Here is a 13,235-nt window from a genome sequence, read left to right as displayed (position 1 = left end):
ACTTACCTTATCAAAAAACAAAAACGATTCGTGCAGACGATCCGCTATAATTTACAGCACGTGTGGAAACAGCTAATCGCGTGACACTTCCAGAGACACCCGGAAGATATCCCGATTCCCGTCCCTTAACAGGGCGCCTGAAAATTCTAGTTTTTGCCATTATTATGGGAACCCAATTAATGGGAAAATGACAAAGACAGTCATAAGAAGTCTTATGCCTGGTACTAGAAGTAGTTTTTGAGTTTTCAGCCTTTGAGCATATCCATTTTAGAGGACCGCATTAAGCCAGCTTTGAACTTTATGACTATCTTCTTATAAATATTCTGTTGATTGAAGATAAGCTATGAGCTGCCAGGATAGAAAATACGTGACGTCACAACTTAATGCCACATCCGGTTGAGGCGACCTCGTTCCCAGGGTCCTCTCTCTACCTCGAGAGCTAGAGAGAGGACCCTGGGAATGAGGTTGCCGGTGAAAGCACAATCAAAGATCACGTGTCCAGAGGCACGATATCCTCGTAAATATGGCGGGTGAAGTGTTTTCCAAGATAAGACATTTTGGTGTTTTTCTGTTTTTATCTGCTCTTCTGTGGCTTGGTCTTATATTGCGGTAAGTAAGATTTAGTCCTTCAAATTGAAAAGGAACTTCCAGAATAATGTAAGAGGGCGGAAGCGTTTTTAGGCGGTGAATTTGAGCACATGACAATAACATTTAACATTAATTTTCATTGGGGCTTCAATACCAAGTTGGTTTTCATTACAACTAGTGCCCAAGAGCAAATAGCTGTTCATATTTTTGAATCCAGTTGAAAGCTAAATTCTAGGGCTTTCATTAAAATTTTCAACAGGAGATCGAGCGACTGGTTTCCACAGGTAGGCAAAACTTCTTTATATTAAAGAAAAACTTTCCTCTGATCAAACCAGGGAGGCAAAATCATTCTCACATGTAGCCGGTCAATTTGCCCAGTGCTTGGCCCTTAATGAAACTCCCTGTAAATTGTTGATGTTATCCTTCTAATCAAATTATTACAATTCCCTGAATCTGATAATCCTGCACTATCATTGGCTACCCCAGCAGGCAAAATGGCACTATCTTGCCAGTGGGGGTTATGTGCTGTGTCCCACAGGATAAAATTGTTCCTTATCACATGTAATAACTCATATACTGACTTAACATGTTTGGTGAATATTGCTGAATGTTGGCCTTGTTCTTTTTTATTTGCTTATAGACGTTGACTCTGTTTTGGTCCGTAAACATGCAAAAATAGAGCTTGACCAATATCCAGTCATCAAGACCTCATGCTTGGTCAACAAGCCACATGTAATCGCACGAGTGTAATTTCAAGACGGACAAGCATGCAGAACAAGGTTGATTGCTAATAACCCCATTAGTAACAAAGTCTTTAGTACAAACTTCTTTTAAGCAAAAACACTCGGTAGTGTTTTCGATAAATTTTTAACACTGTAGGAAACACAGAGAATAAAGCCAGTAATGCACAAGTAAGTGGTGTGTGAATCCAATTACAGAATTTAGTTGTGACAGGATATACAATTGGACACCCAAGTGACTGCACAATGAATGATGAGTTATAGATATAGCTACAGTCGCACCTCGATTATCTGGACTTGTTTGGACTAGGCAAAATAGTCCAGGCAATCGAGGGTCTGGATAATCAAATATATGAATAAAGCCAAAATATGAATATTAATGAGGAACAAAACTATTTAAATAAAGCAACATTTAATTGTGAAACACTTTTACAAATTGTTTGGAAAACGATATGGTCTACTGTACATCTTGAACCACTCAACACTTAGCCAATCAGAACTCATTCGAGTGTTCTTCATTAGTTACGTTGCGTGCGAGTGCTGCTTTTGCTCTTTGAAAGCAAAACAAACTCGTTTTTGACTGCACTTTTCAATGCTATAGTTTTCAAAAGAATATTGCTACGGATCTTGATCATGACTAATAAATATTCATGACAAAATTGGGACTAGAGAAAAAGTCTGGATAATTGAGAAATCCGGATAATCGAGGTACGGATAATCGAGGTTCGACTGTACGATAACTCCTATACCACAGAGTACAAAACAGATGATATGTAGAATACAACATGAAAGTTTGTGTAGTCACTCAGACTTAAATTATAAATTTCAAATGAATGTATGTAATGCAGTTATTTAATAGTCACCTCATACATGAACATTGGTTGTTCCCACAGAATGAAACACATCAAACTGAACATCACTCGTCTGGAGCCTAGATTTTCATGACAGAACATGACGATATCAACATGGAAACTACTATTGGTAGGCAAGTGATAGCAAAAGCTATTAAAACAGCTTTTTAAAATATAATGAGTTTTGTCTTCAAAACAAAGCCACAGAAAAAAAGCTTGCTTTAAATAAATGTAGAATGATACCAAAGAGGAGAATATTATGATAAAGGGACCTAATGGACATGTTTAGATAAAACAACACTGATTTAGCGAGAGAGAAGATACAAACACATACAATGTAGATGTGCAAGGGATAAATGAATTATTTTCTGAGTGACAGGCTGTCTGTAGGTGTTGAGACTGCAATGCAGTGGATAAAGATGGAGTGCATGTTTCTGTGGGCTTACTGATCATTAAGTTTTTGGTCCATGTGCAATTTAAAATATGTTATTGAAAATACATTTGGCATAAAATAAGGTTAAAGCGCACATCACATCATACCAAAAGTTTTAAAACGTCAGTTTTGTTTGGACTTCAACCTATGCAAACATTGGGCAAAAATCATGTTTGCTTGTGTTTACTACTATAATTAAGTATCCTGTGATGCTTTGTATATTTTCTTTGCTAATGGACTTTGCAAGATGGCATCACAGAGGGTCCACTGACTATACTTAAAAAATTACCATGTAACCAGTGCATCTGACATTTTCCTATGAAAACAGCAAAAAGCTGAAAAAACTTGAGAAATTTCACCTTTTGACTTTTTAGGTAGAAGTGAAATAAAACAAAATTGACTTGAATGATACCCATGAGAAATCCTAAAAATACTCCACCTTATCTTGAGGGTTGGAGTGGTTATAAATATTATTATTTTTGCTACACTGTACCTGCACAAGAACTAATAACACTATGGAGACAAAAATTAAAAATGAAGTGGGTACGGGTTGTTTCAATGTTGTTCAGCTATTTCAAGAATCTTTTGTTGGACCATGTTTGTGACTACAGATAACCTAGCCGTGCTGCTTATAATGTTGTTGATGAGGGTTCATTTGTGGGAGGAGGAACCCAAATTAATTTCTTTAAGTATTGTTGCAGCTGCATTTAATTCTTTGTTATTTTTCTGTTTGTAGGTGCATTCTTTCGTGATCATCGCATTCTTTTCGTTAATCTCGCTTTCACATTATCAATATTCTGTCAGGTTTTTTCACATAATTTTGTTTTGTTTCAGTCCCCTTTTATATGTGTCTTTCTAGTTTATTTGTGCATTTTCATCGTGACGCATTTATCATCTCGTTTCATTTACCGCCCTGCCATTTTCCTTTTACGTGTTCCTTGCTTCGTAGTCATACAACATTTCAATCGCTCCCTTTTCATCGCTTTCTTCGCACTCTATCATTAAATTGCACATTTCGTCTTATCGATTAAAGCCAAGTAACGCGTTGAACATTGACTACAATAAGTATAATTAAACTTCCTGGACCATTTGGCTTCATGTTATTTACATGTAGTTATAATATTTGTTATTGTGGAACTGAAGAGACATGGTGGTCTACATGTAATGGTCAGTACACTGGACTGCGTATGAAGCAGTCTTTGGTTTGTTTTTGGGCAAGACACTTTACTCTCACAGTGTCTGTCCACCGGGTGTGCAATTGGTACTTGGTGAATTCAATGCTGGGGGTACCCCTATCTGTACATGGACTAGCATCCCATCAAGGGGGTGGGGGAGGGGGAGAGAAGTGCTTTTTATCACTTTACCTATACAGTATGCTTCAAGAAAATAGCATAAGCTGCTGCAGTGTTTTGGATCACTTAGCCTGACATAGATTCTACTTAAGCTTCATTGTCAAACCTTTCCCCTAGTAGGGTTGAAACTTTAAAAAAAGCTGATGACTCATTTTTAATTGTGTAGTTTGTAAAACTTAAGAGATGAAGGCTGTCATAAACATTTCCTGTTTCTTACTACATGTAGATTCAAAACAGAGCAGCAACAATGAAGGCTAATGATGAGGCATTTGATGTGCTGAGACTCAATAGGAGAAAGCATCACATTGAAACATCAGATTCCATATAAGTAAGTCACAATTTCTTTGTGTTTGGTTTCATGTACTATGAATGACACAATGTAGGTGGGATTATTATTTAAACTGATGTTATGTGGCCATTCTACACCTTAGCCCTTTGGGCTAGGGTGTACGAAAATTTCTTAAGACTGCAATACCTGGGCTGCTGTTATTGAGGAGTATTCTTTTGTGGGAGGAGAGATGCAGTAATCTAATGTTAAGCACACTGGACTGCAGATCAAGAAATCTGAGTTTGAGTCAACTGGTAGGGTCTCCGCATTGTTTTCTTGGGCAAGACACTTAACTCTCACAATACCTCTCTCCACCCAGTTGTACAAATGAGTTCTGGGTGAACGTAATACTGAGTGATAACCCTTTGACAGACTAGTATCCCATGGGGGAGTAGTTCATAAACACTTATTATCACTTATGCACAGACACTGGGATAAGCTATAGTGGTTTGCATCACTTGGCCTGATGCAGACTTAACCTTAGCTTCTTTGTCGAACCTTGCCCTTGTAGGGTTCATACTGTTAAAAATCAACTGTGTAGTTCTTTGAAACAGACAGACTCGCATCCCATTGGAGTAGAACCACTCAAGATCATCTAATGCAGCAGAGACTGGGATAAGCTGTGGTGGCTTAGATCACTTAGTCTGATGAAGACTTTACCTTACAACTGAACATGTACCTTCATAGTACAAACTCACCGTAGTAGGGTTAAAACCTTAAAAATCTGATTACTTATTTTTGATTCTGTAATTTGTAAAACTTAAATGGTAACCGTTATTACAGTTCCCATTTCTTACTAGATACAATTCATAACAACCAGAAGGCTGTGTGCTGAGAAAGATTCATATTGCAGCAGTAAATCCCATATCAGGTGAGACTTGGTGTTTCTTTGTGTTTTGTTGCAGAAGTTATCAGTTACTCAATTTTGCATGTAGCTGTGTTAAGAATAATGGAACATGATGCATGCAGAAAATTAAAACAAATAGAGATGTTATTGTTTCACTGTTCAGCTATTGCATTGCACTGTGTTCTCGGACATGACTCACTTGTAACTCTCACAGTGCCCCCCCCCCCCCCCCCCCCTTCACCTAATCATATACAAATAGATACTGGTTGAATTTCATACTGGGCCTAACCCTGCAACAGACTAGCATCCCATTTAAAGGGGGAGGGAGGGGGGGGGGGGGGGGGGAAGGGCGAGTAGAAAGACTCCTTATCAGTTGATGTTACAGAAACTGGGATAAGGTGTGGTAGTTTGGATCACTTGGCCTGATGCAGACTTTACCTTACCTTCATCATCGCAACTCTCCCTAGTAGGGTTGAAACTTTAAAAAATTGATTCATGACTAATTTTTAATTGTGACCGTGAACGGGAAAACGTACCTTAACGCTTATCCGTTAGACGGGCAAAAGCGTTAAGCATCCGTTAGTCATCCGTTAGAACGTTTCTTAAAAACGTTAGAGGCGTTAGCCCAACCGTTAGACGTTAGCATCAGGCCGTTAGAACGGAGAGTGCAACCATTAGCAAGAGACATGTATCCGTTAGCCGTTAGCATCAGACCGTTAGACGGGCCAGCATAACCGTTAGCAAAAACTCTGTATCCGTTAGCACGGCTAGAGAAGCCGTTAGGATCCGTTAGAATAAACTAGCATCCGTTAAACGGGTAACGATTCCGTTAGAATAGCATGACATGCATTGAAGTAGAATGTGGTAGCCTAACATAGTGTGAAACGAGAGCAGCTCTTGGCTTCCATTTAGTTCAAAACAATCATGAGAGATAACTATCTTTCGACGAGAAGTTTGGCGATTATTATTTTTTGATGCCCTGATTGATAAATACAACTCGAATGAAATTCAATAAAGCCTTCATGCTATAATTGTTATACACGATCCAAAACAAAACACGTTTGCCGCTTCCACAAACAGCCTGACGACATGTAAAATCCTAACTACGATCGTCATTATATGAACTGTTTTATTTATTCGGCAAAGTCCGGTTGTTTCGAGAGCTTGTAATTTGTTACTGTAATTTGTGAACAAACGAAAGTTAAAAATACTTAACAAATGCCACAAACGGACGAAACAAACACGGAGAAAACTCGACCAAAATGGCCATGCGATGGATAAAGATGTTCTACGAAGTAAACACTGATCACGTGTCAATTCACAAAGTGCGCGGGTTCAAAAATTTGCGTAAAGTTGTTTACATATTCTAAGATGTGAGAAACGGCCATATTCCGGCGGAAAGTTTGATGAATATTTTGATAGACTGTTGTCTGACTCTGAATCAGAAGAAACCAATTTTAAACTACATGTATGTGACAAAAACAACTTTATCGGATGGAACCAGCGCCAACAAAACGCCTGTCGTTTCGAGACTAGCTTCGTGACCTCAAAAGGTACCGCTTTTCGCATGCATGCTCTGTCAAGAAAGCCTAATCTCTCGCGAATCCACAGCTGGATAAAACAGTTACTTTTACAAAACTCTAGGCAAAGTCATTATGTAAAAATTAGTACAAGCGACAAATTCATTTGAGTAAAACAATAAAAAATGTTCATCCCGACTGGCGAGTTAAATTGTTTACACACGGGTCTAGCGACGTTAGGTTCGCGTCCCACATGATAATGTCGGACTCGAATTCTGAGTTATTCTGTCTCGATAAGGAAGTGATAGTTTACATCACTGAGTTTCGTTTTCAATGCTCACCGTGGAAATAATCTTATTAATGTTTGTCTCGTCGACGACTGATGAAATCGGCACTTTGTGATTCGTTTTTTCTAAAAATCGTGAGTGTAAGACTAATAATGGTTTGGCACAATTATGTGTTTCTAACATCGGACTGAAAGCTACGCTATTCGTTCGTTAGAAGTCCTTAGATGTAAACCGTTAGACAACCATTAAACCTCTTTAGATGTAGACCGTTAGACAACCGTTAAACGGCTCCAGTCATCCGTTAGAACAAATTGCGCAACCGTTAGAACGGTTTCTTCATCCGTTAGGCATACTTAGTTAGCCGTTAGAACGTTAGGAGAGAGCGTTAGAACGCTTTGATCATCCGTTAGGCACGCTTAGATAACCGTTAGACCGTTAGGACAAAACGTTAGAATGCTGTGAAGACCGTTAACTATCCGTTAGCTATCCGTCCGTTAGCGCCCGTTTAACGGATAAGCGTTAAGGTACGTTTTCCCGTTCACGGTCACAATTGTGTAGTTTGTAAAACATACAGTAATAGATCAAGGAAATCCATAAAGGTTAGAACATTTGCAGTTTATTTTCTCGCTAGATAAAAAAACAGAAAAGCAAGGAAAAGAGCTCTATGTTGAGACTCTAGAGGAGAAAGAATCAAATTGAGACATTGGATCCCTCAGTAGGTCAGTCACAATTTCTTCTATGTCTGGTATCATGTACTAGAAATAATAATAATGAGCACAAATTAGGCAGAAAATTAAAATGAATATAGATCAATCGATTGTCTCACAACTGTTCGATTATTTAAACAAATTGTTGTTATGTGTTTGCATAACTTAGCCTTTCAGGGGTAAGGTGTTCCCTAAGACTACAATGGCAGGGGTATTGTTGTTAAGAGGATTGTTTTGAGGGAGGAAGGACACAGTGGTTTAATTACATGGCTAGTGTACTGGACTACAAGTCAAGCGATCTGGGTTTAAACCAATGGTTAGGGTCTCTGCACTGTGTTCTTGAGCAAGACATGTTACTCTCACACTACCTCTTTCCACCTAGGTGTACAAATGGGTACTGGGTGTATTTAATACTGGATGCTAACCCTGTGACACTAGTATCCCATCCAAGTGGAAGCTGCGGTGATTTGCATCACTTGGCCTGATGCAGACTTAACCTTACCTTCGTTGTCAAAACTTACCCTACAGGGTTAAAAATAATATTATGTAAAAAATGTGATGGTTTACTTTTAATTGTGTGGTTTTTGAAATAAAGAGATGAAGGTTGTCACAAAGGTTAAAACATTTCTTGTTTCTAACTAGATGCAAAAAAAGAAAAGGAAAAATGAAAGCTTTGCTGGGGCTCAAGAGGAAAAAGAATCAATTTAAGACATTAGATTCCTTGTAAGGTGAGTCACAATTTTCTTTTTAAAGGAAGCTACATGTAGGTTTTTAATCACTTGATAGTACCTTTACTAGGAATAACTTTACACAATACAAGCAAAGAACTTATTTGAACAGAGATGTTATTTCACTGTTAAGATATTTCAAGAAACCTTTGTTATATGGCTAACTGGATACCCTAGCCCTTCAGGGTTGGGTTATACAAACATTCAGTAAGGGCCTATAATAATTGATCTTTTTGAGCCATTGCTAGGGAAAATTAGTTGTCTTATAACCTGCCCATTTTTTGGTTAGTTCAGAGTTATTTCATTTGTTTTAACCTTTTCGTGATCAGTAACATCAGTGATGATGTCATCAAGCCAGGCCTATGATCATGTGACTAATTCCAAAAAAATGCAATGGCTTCTAGGCATATTACTTTATCGAGATTTTTTCATTGATTTAATATTTTGATTTAAATCCTCATTTCGCTGTGCATAGATTTTGTTTCATTTCTACGTGCATAAGGTCAGATTTTGACAGAGATTCAAGGTATTGAAAAATTTGCAATATTTTCTAAAACCGGAAGTGTCGCCAATATCTACCGGAAGTAGCCTTATAGCGCGTGCGCAGTTCCCTCTATCAGGGGCACTTTGATAACTTCAAACGAAGCACACGAAAGCCACACGAAGATAACTCTTCTTTTGCGCGTGTTTTTCTGTTTTTCTCTTATTTTGATTTTGTTTGACTGTACTTTTGTGAAACACATAGAAAAAAACATCTAAAATGTAACTGAATTTAAAAGCTATGGAACTGTTTTAATTTCCCAGGCTCAGGCACTGGAAGTGAAATTTCACTTCCTCAGCAACGCGTGCGAAGGCGCGCCTAAATCTGTTGTTGGGCCCCTTAAAGGGCCCTAGTCAGCCACACCTTTGTTTTTGTTTACATGCTAGAGTTTGGCTGTTTTATTTTATTCGGAGCATGTCGAAACGAAGGAAATCACTGTGAAACTACTACAGATAATTAAACATCCTTTTAGGAACACAACTTACAGTAAAGCTGCATGTACAAGATTTCGCTTCACCATGCAATATCAACAATTTCGATGACATCGAAAATAGCGGAGGCTGACTAGGGTCCGAGGTACTGTTGTCGATGATTATTCAAATTTTGAGACAATAGGTCTAATTGGATCAACAACCAATTGCTTTCCGGTTCATGTATCAATGCTTCCTTAGCTATTAAGTCTCGTGTGTGATAAGCTTAAAATTTCTCCTGACATTCTCAAACATAATCATGAAGAAACAGTAAAGAGGATATACATGCCGAGAGTAATCTCAAAAAGGAATCGTCTAGATAGATCAAAATTTGTTTTTTGACTAAGAACTCTGAATAAGGACAAAGCAATGAAAAGAAAAGTTATGAACTTGACTATATTGTCTTGATATTTCACCAAATACTTAGAACGAACTAGTCTATTAAGCAGGGATAAATTCATCCTCAGGAAGAAAATGCAAATATTGCTCGTTTAGTCAGGAACATTTTGTGCCATCGCAAGTAAAAGTTAATTTTTGAGTGCCATATTTTGGCCGGTGCCATTTATTTCGTGTTGCTGCTTGTCCGCGTTTCAAGTTGTTCTTGATATCATTATGTAAACTCCGTGTATTTCTACATGATGATGATAAAACCAAACGAGTGCATTCCCAATGAGAGAATTAAACTGTAAACTCAAGTCCAGAATACACTTCATGTATATTTTGTTCTTTGGGTGTCAGTATACCCATTGTTAATTGAACGTTTTATTTATCTTTCTTGCAGCCTGCCATCTTAAGTGTACATGCAGCGACATTAACATGGAAAGAAGCAAAGGAAAGCAAAGAACTTCGTTTAGATGTTTCTTCACGTTTTAAAAGTTAGGTAGATTTACAAGACAAAGTTTATCTCGACGGAGTTTCTTTCGACAAGATTGTTAGGGCGGAGCTCGTATTAGTGATTTGCAATGTAAAACTCAAGAGTCAAAAGAAGGCATTGGAATTACGCTCCAATTGTCTAGTATCTAAAGCTGAACAGAGTAGTGGGAGTCAGGAGCTAACATTGTAAGATAATGGTTTTGACACTGACTATTTTTTGATGTTTTGTTTAAGACGTTTCGGCTGCTGCTTGAGCCTTCATCAGTTGAAATACTAACGTTAGTACGCGTGATTCAAATAACAGCACATCGAACGCGCGCGGAGGAAAATTCCGCGTGAAGTTTCAAGAAAACGTAGCGCGAGACTTATGCGCGTGCCAAAGACTTGTAGACTTCTGGGATGGCGATGTGGTCATTTCCAGATTGCGAATCCTTTATTGACATCCAGGCTTCCAAGAAGAGACTGTGAACAGTTTGTTCCCGCGACCGAAAGCTCAGGAAAAGGTTGACCGGCCACAATCTGGCACAGTGTACAAAATCAGTTGCACCAACTGCAGTTTGTATACTACGGTCAAACTGAACGATCACTGAAAACTCGGATTACAGAACACAAAAGGGCTGTTTCTATGTTCGACTGTGACTCCAAGATCTCTTGCCATGTCCACGAAAGCAACCACAAAATGAATGTGGGAAGTGTCAGAGTTGTTGGACACGAGGCCAACTTTCACGAGCGACTCTTCTTGGAAGCCTGGATGTCAATGAAGAATCCGCAATCTGGAAATGACCACATCGCCATCCCAGAAGTCTACAAGTACAAGTCTTTGGCACGCGCATAAGTCTCGCGTTACGTTTTCTTGAAACTTCACGCGGAATTTTCCTCAGCGCGCGCTCAACGTGCTGTTTTTTTTTAAATCACGCGCACTAACGTTAGTATTTCAACTGATGAAGGCTCGAGCACCAGCCGAAACGTCTTGAACAAGACATTAAAAAAATTGTCAGTGTCAAACCATTATCTTGCAATGTCTAGTATTTACCAAATTGTCTCGCATCTTGCTAGTTTTCGAGGAAGCCGTGAAGCTTTACGATTAAGGTAGAATATTAGCATTACCTGGATTAGTTTTTGGTATAATATTAGCATTGCCTGCATTGGTTTTTGCGAATTCCCGAATTTTCAGCCTGGAAGTGTCGTTGAAATTACTGTCTTAACGTCAAGTATTTGTTTAACAAATTAACTGAACTCTCTCTAGTTCGCGAGGACATACTGTATCGATGAAAAGGTTGCGCTTTTGAAAGGACAAGAAAAAAGTCGAAAAGAAACCAAAGTCTTCAAGGGGAAAAAGTCTGCAATTTTAAATGGGGTCTAGTTTTGAGTCGAACATATACTGAGTCTTTGGGCCGAAAAAATCTTGCACTTTGTAGGATTTTTCCCATCAAAATGCAAAATACATGCCCGATTTCTGGCTAGGCTCAGTTCAAAAGCCCAGAATGTTTTTTTTTTTCTTTTTGGCAACCCTACATAGTCAAAAAATAGTAAAAGTGAGCCTACATTTTGACTAGTTACCAGGCCCTTTTAAAAGCGCAATTTTTTATTTTGTTTACTGACTTGAAATTGTTTGTAAATGCAATTACAGTATTAAAAAGTCAATAAAAGTTATATTGAAGACGCCTGTGTAATTGACCTCTATTTGCTGTAGTATTTTTAATGTCTTTAATATTTTTTAACAATGCTAAAATAAAGTACGTAGTCAAAACCACCACTTGCTGTTTTCATTTCATTTAACTTTATTGTTGCGCAATAAGCAACTAATTAATTAATTAATTAATTAATTAAAAACCAATTACTGAAATTATATTAAAAAGTATGAAGGATAAATTTCGCGTTTAAAAACTAAGACTTTTGGCGGGAAAATTTGAAAAAATTTGCACAGCGTTTCCCCTTACAAGTTTTTTGAGAAAAATGTTAAGAGGCTACCGTTCAGAATTTTTTGATCACAAAGTTTTCTCGAAGGTCACACTTGACAGAAAATCCCGTCAAAAACTACTGCATCACCTCGCCTTGAAAAATCAATTTTGATATTTCAAGACAGTTGTTTTCGTCCCGAAATAATTTTTTTGCCAGACAGTCTTCAAATTTCAATTTTGAGCGAGGTGATGCAAGAAGCTTCTCGAGACATGAAAAGGATGAAATGACAAATGAATCAAATAGGAGTCAAAGTAAATTTTACTTCCGAAATGGATTTTGAAATCTCGCAGTGACCGTGAAATGCCATTTCAACCAGCCGAGTTTAATTTTATATCCAATCGAGTTTGATCTGCAACTGTTTCTAGCTTCCCATTTCATATCTTTCTCTGGTCAGATGATGATATAGATGGTACACCTCGGATAAGTTGCACAGGAGCAAGAACACTCTTACAATCAAAATACGATCAATGTCCCCCCGCAAAATTGCCCAATTTTGATGGTTTATAACCCATTTAAGTATCAAAGTAACCACAGGCAGCCCAAGCTCTCTCTATGAACCAGACAAGCAACACAGTATGGCATCGAATTATGAGGGTTTATATGGGATTTTCTACAAGATATCCATGGAGGTAGTTAAAAGTGAAAATTCTCAATAAAAATGGCTTACCTTATTCCATACGTGTGTTGTTTGCTCCTGGTGTGGTTATTTTACCTATTTAACTTGATTTAAGCGACTTTTTTGAATTCCAATATTCCCTTCATAAAGAGAGGAGAAGGCGAAACACCTCAGTCAGGACAGCCTGTCAAACAAAGTCAAAAATCCCAGGCTAAAATGTACCCACGGCCACAAATCCACCACAGAATTCAAGGGCAAAGGTTGATCTTTCATTTCAATTCTCTAGCCACACAATCGCAGCCCTGCGAGCGACGCCAGGCCGTTCTTCGTGTCCCCAATGAAACGATAAAACGATGGAAGAGCTCCGTGTCTGTTTGATTCGCGACCCAACG

The 13,235-nt window shown here is 38.2% G+C and overlaps 1 long non-coding RNA gene across 5 annotated transcripts; it reads left to right on the top strand.

The window, feature by feature from the left end:
• The first annotated feature begins 380 nt into the window (after positions 1–380).
• LOC149104884 (uncharacterized) lies at positions 381–10,290 on the top strand. Of its 5 annotated transcripts, none has more exons than XR_016201454.1 (8): positions 381–609; positions 1,468–1,499; positions 2,222–2,313; positions 4,191–4,292; positions 5,076–5,163; positions 7,578–7,665; positions 8,296–8,381; positions 10,174–10,290. It is a non-coding gene; the product is annotated as an uncharacterized LOC149104884 (long non-coding RNA). The 5 variants fall into 5 exon arrangements; XR_016201450.1 differs by lacking the exon at positions 1,468–1,499 and adding an exon at positions 1,229–1,367 and having other exon boundaries at positions 391–609; XR_016201451.1 differs by lacking the exon at positions 1,468–1,499 and adding an exon at positions 1,229–1,367 and having other exon boundaries at positions 395–609; positions 2,222–2,309.
• The last annotated feature ends 2,945 nt before the right edge of the window (positions 10,291–13,235 follow it).

This window comes from Orbicella faveolata, unplaced genomic scaffold (assembly GCF_042242905.1).
Source record: "Orbicella faveolata isolate gen_17 unplaced genomic scaffold, um_ofav_v1 contig_34, whole genome shotgun sequence".
NCBI classification, from domain to species: domain Eukaryota; kingdom Metazoa; phylum Cnidaria; class Anthozoa; order Scleractinia; family Merulinidae; genus Orbicella; species Orbicella faveolata.
Note: the sequence above shows the minus strand (reverse complement) of the source record. Positions and strands in the feature narration are given on the sequence as shown.